The sequence below is a fragment of the Canis aureus genome, chromosome 11 (genome assembly GCF_053574225.1).
Source record: "Canis aureus isolate CA01 chromosome 11, VMU_Caureus_v.1.0, whole genome shotgun sequence".
NCBI lineage: Eukaryota > Metazoa > Chordata > Mammalia > Carnivora > Canidae > Canis > Canis aureus.
Window position 1 is genome coordinate 38,615,531 of NC_135621.1, and position 15,174 is coordinate 38,630,704.

At 38.5% G+C, this 15,174-nt stretch overlaps 1 long non-coding RNA gene and 1 pseudogene across 1 annotated transcript in view; one reads left to right on the plus strand and one right to left on the minus strand.

The window, feature by feature from the left end:
* Positions 1-5,741: 5,741 nt before the first annotated feature.
* Positions 5,742-11,208, minus strand: LOC144324400 (casein kinase II subunit alpha-like; annotated as a pseudogene).
* Positions 11,209-11,575: 367 nt separating this feature from the next.
* The window catches only part of LOC144323905 (uncharacterized), a 37,394-nt gene continuing 33,795 nt past the window's right edge, over positions 11,576-15,174 (plus strand). Inside the window, exon 1 of the long non-coding RNA XR_013389250.1 lies at positions 11,576-11,875. This is a non-coding gene — a long non-coding RNA (uncharacterized LOC144323905). The remainder of the gene's footprint in view (positions 11,876-15,174) is intronic.

Sequence of the window (15,174 nt, forward strand, 5' to 3'; positions counted from 1 at the left end):
TTTTGGCTCCTCAGAGCCCTTTGTAATTCTATAGGAATCTGAGGATTGGTTTTTTGTTTCTACAAAAGGTCCATTGGAATTTTAATTGAATCTGTAAATTCCTTAGGGTAGTATTGTGATTTTAACAAGATTATCTTCCAACCACAAACACCAGATGCATTTACATTATTTAAGTTTTCTTTATTTTATCAGTGCTTTAGAGTTTTCAGTGGACAAGTCATCCACTTCCTTGGTTAAATTTATTCCTAGACATTTTATTCTTTTGAATGCTGTTGTAAATGCAATTGTTTTCTTAATTTCATTTTTAGATTGTTCATTACCGGTGTTTAGAAATGCAGCTGACTTTTGCATGCTATAACCTGGCTTAATTTATTTATTAGCTCTAACAGTCTCTGTGCATTTTTATTCCAGCTTTAAGCTCATGACATCTGCAAATAAGGATACTTTTACTTTTTCCTTTGAAATTTGGATGCCTTTAATTTTTTTCTTGACTAATAACCCTGGCAAAAGCAAACATTCTTGTCTTGTTCCTGATCTTAGGGTGAAGGCTTTCAGGCTTTCACCATTGATCATGAAGTTAGTTGTGGATTTTTCATTAATGTTCTTTACCAGATGGAGGAAAATTCTGTTTTCAGTGTATTTTTTCATAAAAGATTGTTGGATTTCACCAAATTCCTTTTATGCCTCAATTGGGATAATTCTATTTAAAACATTGATTCTATAGATGTGCTCATGAAATAAGTCCTATTTGGTTTTTGCAGTGTCCTTGAATGTTTGTATTCCCTCTCACCCACAATTCACCTGTTGAGACACTAATCTCAGTGTGTTGGTATTTGGAGGCAAGGCTTTTGGGAGGCAATTAGATCACGAGGGTGAGCCCTCATGAATGAGATTAGTGTCCTTATGAAGGACACCAGGGAACTGGCTTTTTATCTCATTCTGCTCTCCTCTATGTGAGGGTACAATGACAGCTGGCCATGTGCAAACCAGGAAGCAGGGCCTCACCAAGAACCTGACCCTGATGGCACCCAGATCTCACACTTCCAACCTCCAGAACTATGAGAAGTTTATGGTATTTTGTTATAGCAGTCTGAGCTAAGATAGTTGTGCTATTAATGTTTTTAATATACTGCTGGATTTGCTTTGTTAGTATGTGAGGATTTTTACATCATTATTTATAAGGGATTTGATCTGTAGTTTTCTTTTCTTATGTTGTCTTTGTCTGACTTAGGTATTAAGATAATGCTGTCCTTAAGGAATGAGTTAGGAAGAGTTCTCTCTTCTGTGTTTTAGAAGAGTTTGAGAAGACCCAATAGTATTTCTTCATTAAATGATCAGTTGATTTCTTCAGGGAAGGCATCTATTCTTGAGCTTTTCTTTCTTGGGAGGTTTTTGATTACCAATTCCATCTCTGTTCTGGTAATAGGTTATTTGGATTGTCTGTTTTTTTTTCTTGAGTCTGTTTATGTAGTTTGTGTGTTTCTGGGAATTTGTCCAGTTATCTGTGTTGGTAAACAACTATTTATAATATTCTCTTATAATTTTTTATACTTCTATTTGTGCAAGATTGGTAGTAAAGCTTTCTCTTTCATTTCTGATCTTATTCAGTTTACTCTTCTGTGTTTTTTTCCCACTTAGTAGAGCTAAGTGCTTGTCAACTTTATTGATCTTTTAAAATAACAACTTAGTTTTTCTCTATTTTTTTTGGTATTGTCTATTTCATTTATCTCTGATCTTTTATTATTTCCTTCTTTTTGCTGGCCTTGGTTTTAATTTGTTCTTCTTTTTCTAGTTCCTGAAGGTGTACAGTTAGATAATCAATTTGAGGCCTTTCTTCTTTTTAAACATAGGTGTTTATGGCTCTAAATTTCCCTGTGATTTCTTTTTTTGATTCATTGGTGAATTATTAAAGGACTATTAATAATTATTAATTTTCATGTATTTATAAATTTTTCAGTGTTCCTGGATTGATTTCTATTTTCATTTTATTATTGCTAGAGAAGCTATTTTGGATGATTTCAAGATTTTTATATTTGTCAAGGTTTATTTTGTGCCCTAATATATGATCTAATCTGGAGAATGTTCCATGTGTCCTATTATTTTTAGGAAAAAAGACAAACATCTTAACATGTCCTACCAAAATAAATAACCTGGCCCTTAACTATTCCTCTAGCCTTATTTTGCACTTAACTCCCCTTACTCTCATTGCTTCTGCCATACTGCTTTCTTTTATGCCCTCAGATTTGCTCAACTTCCTCTCACTAATGGGCTTAATACAGGCTGCTGCTTCTTTCTGGCATGCTGTTTTCCCCCTAACTAAAATCCACATTATAACCTCTTATTGAACCACATTCTTCTCTTTAACAGAGCATTTCACAGTTGAAACAGTACATTTATTTCTGATTATCTGATTCATGCTATTTTATCCACTGGACTCTAAATTGTGATAGAAGGAATCAAGTTTATTTTGCCTCTTATTTTGCCTCCAGAGGCTAGTACAGTTCTTGGCACATAATACGTTCTCTATGAGTATTTGTAGAACACATGTATAAATGAAAGTAAAGGATGTGAATCTTCAATCTTCAAATTGCACCAACTATTCCAATTTTATTTAAGTCTGGTCACTAAACCCAAACAGTCTACAATAAAGAAGGGAGTCTAAATGATTAAATTGGCAACTATTATTCAACACATTCTTAGAATTAATATACAAACATAGTTTCACTTGGAAGGAATGATTTCTTGATGGCACCATTTACTGAGTTATTTGATATATTACATGTATTCTTATGGGAAATTTAAATGCCTATTGTGCAAAGCATTAGACACAGCATATAAAAAATAATTTGATAGTACGTTAAGCATTCAGTTTTTCTCCCCTCATCTTACTTCTCCAATCAAAGCATTTATAAACTATAATCAGAGCTAAGATAAAGGGGATGACTTTTGGATTTCTTTGAAACTGAAAAATTCATAATTTTATCTTTGTGCCACAGAATATGAAGATATATCTAGGAAACACTTTACAGATAATCCAATACTCCCTCCTTAATTTACAAATATGTAAGTTGAGGTTTAGACTGACTAAATAATTATTTGAAGGCACAGAGCTAGGAATTTAATCCCAAATTTCTAAAACCCTTAAGAAGACATATTCGTTATAAAGTGTTGATACCATCATATTTCTCAATTCATTCAATGAATATTTATAAGTTTATTTTCCTTATATTAAAAAAAAATGTGAGTGCTTCTGGTTTGAACCATGAGGCAGTAATAGATTTCAGACTTATCTTCCCACTACAAACCAGGAGAAAACAGCCATATTCAGGCACTGGAGGAAAGACAGCATAGGGCTGGGATCCTTAGGAGAGGGGAATGTCATGAGACAAGTTTCACATGTCCTTGGCTTTCTTACTGGGGGTGCTTTTCAAGCCATGCCATAGGGCATTCAAGCCCAGAGTCTAGTGGGAATACTGGGTGGAGGAAGCACAGAATAAAGTTCAGGGTCACTGAGGTGCCTAGGAACATAAGGAACATGACATAATAGAAGGTGTCCAGAAGACGAGTTCTGTATAGGAGTTTCCTTGAATTTTTACCCAAATACCAGCACTACATACATGGAATAAGACTCCCTAAAGTCCAGCAGGGAAGAACTACTAGGGCTGTCAGGGTCACACAATGCTGGCAGATGCTGGAGAGCTGTCTTGCCATAGTGAATGCCACAGGCATCCATTTGAGAGCACAACAAGGCCAGAACACAGGGCTATACTAGTCACAGAGTAAAGGATGCTCTCGACCAGTCTAAAAATTAGCACGATAGAATATAATAGAATGAAGCTGATTAGCCAATAAATGAGTAAAACAAATTTAAATATTATCATAAGGAAGCTAACATAAACTCTCTGCAACATAAAATTTACGATTTTCAGAAAGCCATAGAAAATGACTATACCAAGAGATGTTGGAATTATAAAGTAAGGGCTTCTAAACAGTACTGAGCCTGGGTGGCTCAGTAGGTTAAGCATCTGACTTAATTTCAGCTCAGTTCATGATCTTGGGGTTGTGAGATTGAGCCCCATATTGGGCTTCACACTGGGCATGCAGCCTGCTTAAGATTCTCTCCCTCTCCTCTGCCCCTCCTCACACCTCTGTTCTCTATGTCTAAAAAAAATTAAGTAAATAAATAATTTAAAATTTAAAGCAATTATCAATGTATTCAAGGTTTAAGGGAAAGGGGGATAAAAAAATGACAGATGAAGACTCAGCATAGAAATTCACATTTAGAAAAAGAACCAATAAAAATTCTGCATCAGCAAAACACAATATCTGAATTGAAAATTTTTTTCTGATAGGCTTAATGACAGATTAGATAAGTACAGAAGCCAGATTAGTGGGATTTGAGATGGGGTAACAAAAACTGAAGCAGAGAGAGAAAAATAACTAGAAAAAATCAATGGGGCATGGTCTAACATATTTGTGACTGGAGTGCCAGAAAGAAAGGAGAGAGAAGTTGAGGTAGAAAAAAATATTTACAGAAACAATGATTGAGAAGAGTCCAGATTTAATGAAAAACATAAACCTGTAAGTTTAAAAGCAGGAAAACACAAACAAACCACAATATTTTGGACTGATGTAAACAGACAAAAGGAAATCTTAAAAGCAGTCAGAAAAAAAACCCACATTTGCCATATTTGATACAGGGGAACAATAATAAAAATAACTGCTAAACATTCATCAGAAACAGAACAATCAGAAGGACAGTAGAATGACTCCTTTTAAATAGCAATATTAACCTTGAATTCTCTATTTTGCAAAAATGACCTATAAAACTGAAGGAAAAATAAGAAGGACGTAAAATGTAGAAGTTTCTGCCAGCATAGGTATTGGGGAAGATACTTGTGAGCTGGAGTCCAAGGCTTTCCGAGTCATATTGTAGATGAAATTTTCATCTTCTCATAAAGCAGTCTTGACTATACTAGTCTAAATGTGGACATTTTACACTTGGGGCCCTCACACATTCACATTCCTACTCTTCTGCATAAGCTCAAGGGATCTCTCAACTAATAAATCAGGCAGGGGAGGGGGAACTTCTGGTTTCATACTTAAAAAAAAAAAAGACCACTTCAAAGTTAAAAAATACTTTAAAAATCTTTTAGAGTAACCTTTAGGCCAAAACAGCTGTTTTATATTGGCATTCCACTTCCTACCATCTAATCACGGCATACACAGGGTAGAGCTGAGAAATAGTGTGCCAATACAAGGGATACCGATGAGATAGTTTACAAGAACACAGACGTTGTTACTCTATAAGACAAACACCATATGATCTCACTCATATGTGGAATTATAGAAAGTAGATGAACGTCTGTGAGGGAGGGTGGAAAGGAGAGAGGAAAGAAAACCATAAGAGACTCATAATGATAGAGAACAAACTGAGGGTTGATGGAGGGAGGTGGGTAAGGGATGGAATAGATGGGCGATCGGTATTAAGAGGGGCACTTGTTATGATGGGTGCTGGGTGTTCTATATAAGTGATGAATCACTAAATTCTACTCCAGAAACCAATATTGCATTGTACGTTAACTGACTAGAATTTATTTATTTATTTTTAAAAGTTGTTATTCTATAAAACCTTGCCCCAGCCCTCACCCCTCCCCTGGCATTCACCCAGCTGGGAGTTGGGTCTTATTTTTTTTTCATGCTTCTTGAGTGACTTCTTAAGTAATATTTAAAACCCTCTACATACATGTTTTAAAAGGCTCTTGAGTGGCATGTCAGAGTCCTCTGCATTCACCTTCAATTTCTTGCAAGGTCAGGATATCCAGCTTCCAAAACACTCCATATCAGCCTCAGCCACACCTAGATTCTCTGAGCTACAAAGGTGGGTTGTGAAGTCTTGATTGACTCTCCTTCCTTCCCACCTCAAAAGAAAGACTCCATTAACCCCAAGTGTCTCATTCAAATTCCAATCCAGTGCAAAGGTAATCACATATTGCATTTCTGGCACATCCCTTGCTTTTAGCTTATGCACAATTCAACATGGTAGCTACCACAGCATTCTAGGACATAAACAGGTTGAGACCAGGAAATATCCATCATAAGGGGCCAAAAGGAAGAAAATCATCTTGCCACACAGTCTGAATGGTTTCCCTTTGGTTGAGAAGGAATTTAAAATGAGGCTTTAGCTTCTTGTAAAGTTTACCATTATATTTACTCAAGCTACCACCTTGATAAAGTTTTTAGAGCTAAGAAGGGTTGTTAAACCTGTAACCTGTAATATAATTCACATTTATAAAGGTAGGGAGGGGAAAGGATCTAAGACTTCAGGCCTTCAAATACGTTGGAAGAATTTCTCCTAGTTCCTACCAGCAGCTCTGTTAATCACATCATGGCAGAAAATACAGAGCTGACTGTTATGATATTGTACTTAGAAAGCTAGGCTTCACTCAGTAAAGTACCTGATAAACTTAGGTTGTTGAATTACAATGGAAAATCCATTGTACACACACAAACACACAAGAACTGGCGACTATTCCATCCTCAATTCCTGGCACTGCTGAGACACAAAGTAAAACAGTGAAGGATACTTAATCCCTAGAGATATTTTGGCTGTGGTGATTTTAAAGGCGCGTTAGCCCTTCCTGGTACTGCGGGTGGAGCCAGAATTGTGTAAATATGGGTGTTGCAGGGGGCCTCCACAAAACAGGACCACAGGCTCTTCAGATGTGAGTGTGAGACACCCACCTCGTGAAACCTTTATATGGGGATTTTACACCTCTTCTTGGTAATAAAATCAAACCTGTTTTTACACCAAGGAATTCCAACACGGAAATTTCACATATGAAGGACTTTCATGCATAGGGGAAAACTAAAAACTCTCTTCTCACAGCCCTGCCTCCCTGTAGCACAGCAAGGGGCTACCATTTCCCATTCACTGGATGTAGCGGCTCTGCTCCTACCTGTCAGATGCATTTACAGGACCAGGGGGCAGGACTTGCCACTGGATGGCTGTGAGGGAAGGGGAGGATAGGAGGAAAAGAAGGCAAGAAGCTTAAAATGAACTTCAGAGTTGCCACATCTTCTATTAGATCTTAAAGCATTACTAACTTGAAGCCTACATAGACAATGTCTCTTTTGTAATTTGTTTCTTTTGTAAAAAGAATTATGCTATGCCCAGTAACAATTCAAAATAGCTAAATCAGACAAAACTGAAAAAGATTTTGCCTTCCCCCCTCTTACCAGCTGTATATATGGGAGATGAAAGTGGATAGGACCAAGGCAAGGAGCCTGAGAGGGAAGGTATTAAATTTTTTAAGTAAATTGAAACTGAAATTATAAGTGAGTTGGATTTAGCGAATGGATCAATAAGACATGATTCCTACTACTGAAAAGAAGTTTTCAGGTCCTGTCTACACTTTGGGTAGATTTTTGACAGCTTGGTGAAATGAATGAAGGTTTATTCCCGATAGATTCATCAGGACAACCCCACCAAAGCACCTTTGGAGGACAGTGATAGTAAGTGGCTAGCAGTACACTGCTCTTGCTGGTTGGGTCCTTCCTTCCTCCTTTCTTCCCATCTCTCTTGAAGATGCTGCATTTTTGTAGTTTCCAGAGAAGAGCATGAGAAACAAACCACCCTAAATATGGGATGATGGGGGCACAATGGTGAATGTGGGAAGTAATCTCCACCCAAATGCAGTCATGAAAACTGAGGCTGATTTATCTTTGTCCTTTAGTGATGAGGAATTGAATTTAAAAGGAAGAAAAAAAATTTGTCTATGAAGTATTCAAATGGTAGGTCATTTTTCAGAGGATCCTTGAGTTATAAAAAGTTTGAGTTAAGAAAAAAATAAGCCTTTGTAATTTTTAAAAACGATCTGAACTACTATAAGTCCACAAGCAATGGCTCAGACTTGGTGCTTTTTTTAAACCCTAAATCATAAAACAATATACTAGTTTTTCTTTATTGGGAGCATTAAATCAATTTGGATTAAAATTTTAAATTATTTTAATTTGTTTAATAAATTAATTTTGTGACATTTTAATCTTCATCAAAAGTCTTTAGATTTCAACTTTTTAAACCAGATTTTAAAATGTGTCTTTTTACCAATAAAATTAATGAACAATCTTTTTCTCCGCCAATGGCCTTTCTGCAGCAATTAATTATTGGCCTATTGTTAATTTTATACATCTTTATAAAAATTTTTTTTAAAGATTTTATTTATTTATTCATGAGAGACACACAGAGGGAGAGAGGCATAGACAACAGGCAGAGGGAGAAGCAAGCTCCATGCAGGGAGCCCGATGTGGGACTTGATCCTGGGACTCCAGGATCACACCCTGAGCTAAAGGCGGCGCTAAACCTCTGAGCCACCCAGGCTGTCCCTAAAATTTTTTTATATGTATATTTTTTTATTGGAGTTTGATTTGCCAACATACAGTATAATACCCAGTGCTCATCCCATCATGTGCCACCTCAGTGCCCATCACCCAGTCACCCCATCCCCCCACCCACTTCCCCTTCCACCATCCCTTGATTGTTTTCCAGAGTTAGGAGTCTCTCACGTTTTGTCACCCTCTCTAATTTTTCCCACTCATTTTTTATCCTTTCCCCTATAAGGTGCTTTTGAAGTATTTCATCCCTCCCTACAAGGCAAAAGCTGCATGGAGAAAGAATGGGCTCTCTACCTCTGTTTAGGGATCAGGAGCTAGAGGGCGCCATTCCTGCTGGGCATGACTGCCAGGAGTAGGCATTCCAGGGGAATTGGCAGCCATAGTCACTGGTGAGCACACTAGAGGCCCGAGGGGGTGAAGCAGCTGGCACTAAAGAAATCCATGATGTCACACTGGCACTGCTGACAGATGTACTGCACCCATCCATTGTAGATGAGCCCATTCATATGCTAGATGAGCCCATTCAAGCCTGGTCCTTCACAACAGCATGGAGATAGGAGTGATCTATGGCCTGTCTTGTTGTAAGCGGTGACTGAAGGCAGATTGCCAAAGCCTGTCCAGAAAATCGAAGACCTCAGGGCTGACAAGCTGCTGGTTTGCATTGTGGTCAAACTGTTCCCATTGCTTACAGGAGCATCTGCCCAGGATATCATTGAAAGGTGGGTCTAATTCCATGTTATATTTGTCAGTGTAGTCATACGACATATATAATCTTCTGACCCCAGAACCTAGGCTATCTTCACTGACTGAATGTAATTTTATGTCAGTGGAAAAATGGCTCCTTACAGAAGATCATGCTTGCCACATACAACCCAAGCTCTACCTATCCAACCTCTGTAGAATCCTACATCTGATAGTCTACAGTAGCTCAAGACCTCTGAAGTATCAGAAAACAGTTTGGATGTTATATTCTTGAGCAGGATGGTTAAACTCAGCCAATCCAGAGTCTGTTAGCCATAGCTTTCTGTGCTCATGACCAGTCATGACATGAAGGAGCTTCACTTCCCATGAAGTATTGTCCTATGCTGTGACAATACTCCGGGGCCTTCAGGATCTCATACACGTAAACCAAGTATCATTGTCTGTTAACAGTGGTACAATTGCTTGAAGTCTGTGTTATTCATGTGTTCAAAAACTGAAGTGGGCTTCGTGATACAGAATCTTTCACAATGCCTGCCAGTGAGGTGATGTTGGGATCGCCTCATAAATTCTTCAAAATTTTTATTTCACACTTGATTTTCTATGTCTTTATTGGGTTGAGAAGTTTAACGACCTTTTCATTATTTGTAATGTCAATGTTGGCATGGGTCCAACGTGTCAGACAGGATGGCCAACAAAGCTGGATTTGACATTTGGATATCTGGCAGCCCCCAGGTTCCAAAGCCTTGGTAGGCAAGACCTGGTTTCACATCTGTTTTCTTCACACTGCAGGGAGAGTGGCAGCATTGCTTCTGGAAACTTAGCTTTGAACCTCAGCTTTGAACCTCAGTTAACTTCCTTCTATCCCCAAATCATTCTTTTTACTAGTAGACTTGTTTTTTGTTTTTTGTTGTTTTTTTGTTAAGATTTTATTTATTCACTTGAGAGAGAGAGAGAGAGAGAGAGAGAGCGAGAGCGCACAAGCTGGGGGAGTGGCAGTCAGAAGGAGAGGGAGAAGCAGTTTCTCCCTGAACTGGGAGCCCAATGTGGGGCTCAAGCCCTGGACCTGGAGATCATGACCTGAGCTGAAGGCAGACACTGAAGCATCTAAACCATTCAGGCACCCCGTGGTAGACCTGTTTTAAGAAAACTAATTCACATATAAGCAAACAAGCAAACAAATAACGTTTGTGGGAATTTATTTTCTCTCTTGTTAAATAATAATACCTGCATATAACCTTGATTTTGACTTCTGGGTTTCAAAGTCTAAAATATTTACTTCTGACTCTTTATTGAAACAGTTGTTTTAAATCCCTAGTGTAATACCTCTTGTAAGATGAGGCATTTTCTGTATATTTGTGAAAAATCACTGCATTTTTGCAGTGTTTGCAGTTAATATGCCTTGCACAATCAAAGTACCTTGAGTAGAAACCATATATATATATATAATTTTTTCCTTCCTCGGTGCAACCTGTTACTTTTTTGAGGGTCCAAATGGTTCATATGCACCAGGAATTGATATTATTAACTTATACTTGAAAGTATAATTAATAATTTTGGCTATGAAAGTACAAATAGTTTTAACAATGACTTCTACCTTGTAAAAGTCAGTGGTGGTTTTTGAGGCTCCTTTTGGACAAAATATCAATCCTTCCTTTGTTCTTTCCTGGAAGCCATTTGTTCCATGACAACTGCTCTGTTTCCCTCCTGCTTTTCTGACAGTATCTCCTCAGGCCTGTTTCTTAATTCTCCACCTTTATTAAATCTTCAAACGTTAAAGTTACTCCAGCCTTAGTCATTAACTCCTTTCCCCCTCCACAATCTCCTTTGTTTTTCTCAATCATTCCCAAAGGCTTCAGCTACTATTTGATAATTCTCAGGTAATTATCTCCTTTCTAGATTCTCCCTTACAGATCCAGACTACCCAGGAGCTTTTCCAGAGTTCCAGATACTTAGTAAGCCCCATGATCAGGAAGACACACACCGATCCTTCAACCTCGCATATCCACACTGAGCTTGTGATTGTTCACTTCCCAAACGGACTTCCTTCCTCATTCTTGTCTCAGTGGAAGGTCTCCTTAGACACTCGGTTGTGCAAATCACATACTTGGGCATTGCTCCCTCAGCCAGTCAAGGCCCATCACCTATAGCTCAAATCAGGTGTACCATTTCCACTGATGGTTATCTATGACCATGAAGTATGGTGACCAGTTGTCCTGGTGTACCCAGGACAGAGGAGGGTCCCAACACTTGGGCCTCTCAGCCTTAAAATCAGATGGTCTTGGGAGACTGGTCCCTATTTCCTTGAGATAGAGGGGTTTCTGGGGATGTAGTACTCTCAGTTGTGAAATTGGGAAAATCTAAGACAAACTGGAGTAAGTTGTTCACCTTAGTTTTTGGACTAAGTAGTTTAAGTTCTTGAATACCCCCCCCTTTCCTTTGTTCTCCCAGTTCCGTTCTATGACTGTGTCATCCTGCTTGCTACCTCAGGGCCTTTATTTGTGCTCTTTTTGTTGTTCTTCTTTTTCCTGTAGATTGATTATCTCTTCCCAACCATCAGATTTGAGCTAAATATTATTTCCTCAGAGAAATTTCCCTGATATCCTAGACTAAGGCAGATGTCCCTGTGATATTCTTTCTAATTATTTGTGCACTTTTTAGAATAGTAATTAAGTTATTCAATGTGTGTGTCTCTCTGGTGGAGAACACTTGGAGAGGGGGCAACATGCACATGTGCTTCTTCAATCTGATACCCAGCGCTTGGCACAGTGCCTGCCACAAAGTAAGTATGCATGAGTTATATGTTGAATGAATGTCTTCTTTTACCATCTTATGATTATAATGTCTATTTCCACAGTCACAGTAGTTCCACAGCAAAATGCTCAGGTAGCCCTATTTTCTGTGACTTATGTATTTAATCAAATCATGTTGCAAATTCCTAGAATAATTGACCCCTCCCTTTGTTTGCATTACAATTCCCTTTCAGCCAATTAAACTGACTGAATGACACAATCCTCCTTTCCAAAGGTTAAATTCTAGGGAAAATGATGGGCACAACCATGTAACCATATGAGCTACTATCCATTAAGTAGCCTCTATTTGTATCTTGTGTATATTTCAAGAAGTCTGAATAATAGACCCACTCTATCACATATCACCAAATGAGTAATTTTATAAGGATACCATGGACTCATGAAGAAGAGGAATCACCCTGCAAGCCTCATAATGGGAACTGAAGGAACTACTCCAAGGGATGGCTCTTGATGTCATTTTTCCACCTCTTTTACCTCTCACTGTGGCCTCCAAAATGGATCTGTCTTGCTCCAGGATAATTCAGGCCCTTCTTATGCTCTGCATACCTCCCACAACAAAGCAAAACCCCAACCCAGGCCTGTAAGTCAGTTTCCTGTGCCTTAAGCACAACCTTGAGAGGTCTTGTTTCATTTCCTTTCCACATCCCTTCTTTTCAGGAAACTATATTTTTCCATCCATAATACATAAGCCCATAAGGAGTCTTAAGGCAGTAATTATATAATTAGAAAAGACAATAAGTATTTATCAAGGAAAGACAGATGAAAACTTGGGTTATTATTATTATTATTATTATTATTATTATTATTGGAAAAAAAAACAACAAGAGAAATTATACTAAAGTTTTGGTCAATAGGGGGCTAGTAACAATTCTCTCCCAAGGAGGCTGTCCCCTCATAAGCACAGAGTGTTTTACCACATGCTGCTCAACTGAACCCAGGCATAAGCCTGTGCAATGGGGCAGACACAGAGAGGTGGTTCTGTGGATGAATCCAGACTTTTTGTCATCAGTTGTGCCTCAGAGGTCTCAGCTGGAAAGAACTGGCTGCAGGTTCTCTGGACCCCACTGAGCTAATGGGGCAAAGAGAGGCAGAAGAGCCACCAAACATGAAAAAACTACAAAAATATGAGCAGAGCACAAGTCAGTATAGCACCTTCCAGGAAAGTCCCGCGCACAGAGAAACACACTGTCATGGGTCAACTGACATCACACTGCCACAGATTCTACTCTAGTTATCTCTGCTGCTTTCTCTGTTGACTAAAACTAGCCAGTCTTGGAAGAATCCTAGAGCCCAACACTATCAGGGATGGAAGAGAACCGACAAATCATCTGGCTCCTCTCCTTCATTCATTAAATAATAATAAAACTCAAGCTTAGAGGGATTTGTGCCACTTGCTAAAAGGAAAGTCACTCAGTTACTTGAATATAATGAAAACAACAGTCCTTCCGGTTGCCAGCTAATTGAGATCCAATCTTCAATGCTCCTCAATAAGAAATTTCCCCTAACATATATGGATTTGTAGTCTAGAAAATCAACATGATCCATGGTCTCTGTTTTTTAAAACAAAAATCAGAGCAAAATGAGTTTTAAAATGAAGAGTTGATTAAAAATAGACTTAGCGGAAATAGCTGTAGTCATTACTCTGCTGTGAATGGCTTGGAAACTTAAAGTGATTTTTAATCATTTATTTCTTTCCCAAAAGTTTAATGTCCATCTTTAAATAAACAGCAGGATTTAATCAGTGGAGTTGGATGAGCAATTTCTCTCCTGAGAATTAGCACAGTATTGAAACTCATTGAGTTTCATAGTTTCCAAACACAGCCTGTTTCAGTGGCCCTTGTATTTCTAGATATTCCTCTAAGTAATTGTGGATAGCCATATGTTGGTCACAAGTCAGACTACTAAAGTCAGAAGTGAAATATATTGACATCCCATTAAAAGTATAGGGGAGCATATTGACCCCAGGAGATATGATATCACAGAACTCTGATCTTTTTACACAGCTGGTCTCCTGAAACTGTTTCATATGGGGCAGCCATTCAGGAGCCCACTGGGAGGTGAGCAACAAATCAAATTCATTTAGCATGGGAAGACAGTTTATATTAAGCACCCATTTTATGCAGGAATAGCTTTTCTTTCTTAAAGACTTCAAGGCTTTTTTAACAGTTCCAATCCTTATCATTGTCTCTCTCAACACTATGCCGGGCACAGAGCAAGGCCGTAATACATATGAACTATTTGATCAGAGACCTACAACTTAGTGTGTTTTAGACTTTACATACCTTCTCTTGTTCCATCTTTATATTAGTCCTGAGGTAGAACAGAAAAGGTGTTGTCATCACCATGTTATAAATGAAGATGTGCATGTAGAGAGATTGGGCATCTATGCTGAGGTTCAGAGATGCATGCATGCAGGGGTCCTAATCTCTCTGTATTATTGTCACAATATCAGTTAAAGGGAAATGGTAGGGGTCTCACTTTCTATTAATTGTGTGGGTGATTAGTGGGTAAAATGGTTAGCAGAAACTGAGAAAAGTGTCTATACTGCTTCATACTTCCTTTCTCAGAGACAAGAGTGTCTGCAGACTGCGGTGTCACCAGTGATGCTGGGCCATGTATCTCCTCGCCATTCTAGAAGCATCTATGCTAGCTTGGCTCAGAAGCCTTGGTGTCAGGGTTCTAGGTTCCCAGGTATCATATCAGGAAATGAAGACAGATATTCCAAACAAACAACTGGACTTCACGTCTCTAAAGATTTCTTTAGTTTCAACATCTTATGGCCTCCATACTTTTTTTCCTTCACACATGGCCTCAGACACCTGGATGTCACCTGCTTGTCTCCAGGGCTAAGAACAAGGTCTTTTGGCTTCACGGTCAGTGCTATTTCAAAATACTTCAATTGGAATCCCTGGGTGGCCAAGCGGTTTGGCGCCTGCCTTTGGCCCAGGGCGCGATCCTGGAAACCTGGGATCGAATCCCACATCGGGCTCCCGGTGCATGGAGCCTGCTTCTCCCTCTGCCTATGTCTCTGCCTCTCTCTCTCTCTCTCTGTGACTATCATAAATAAATAAAAATTAAAAAAAAAACAAAAAAACAAAATCCTTCAATTAGTGTGCTGGAGTATAGTTTAGTAATTGAGTTTGAACCTAGATTTGAAGCACGCTCTGCCACTTACCAGTTGTGTGAATAGAGGCATGTTACTTATCTTCTCTAAAGCTTCCATTTTTTCATACTTAAAATATGAAATGAAGGTTGTTGAGAAAATTAA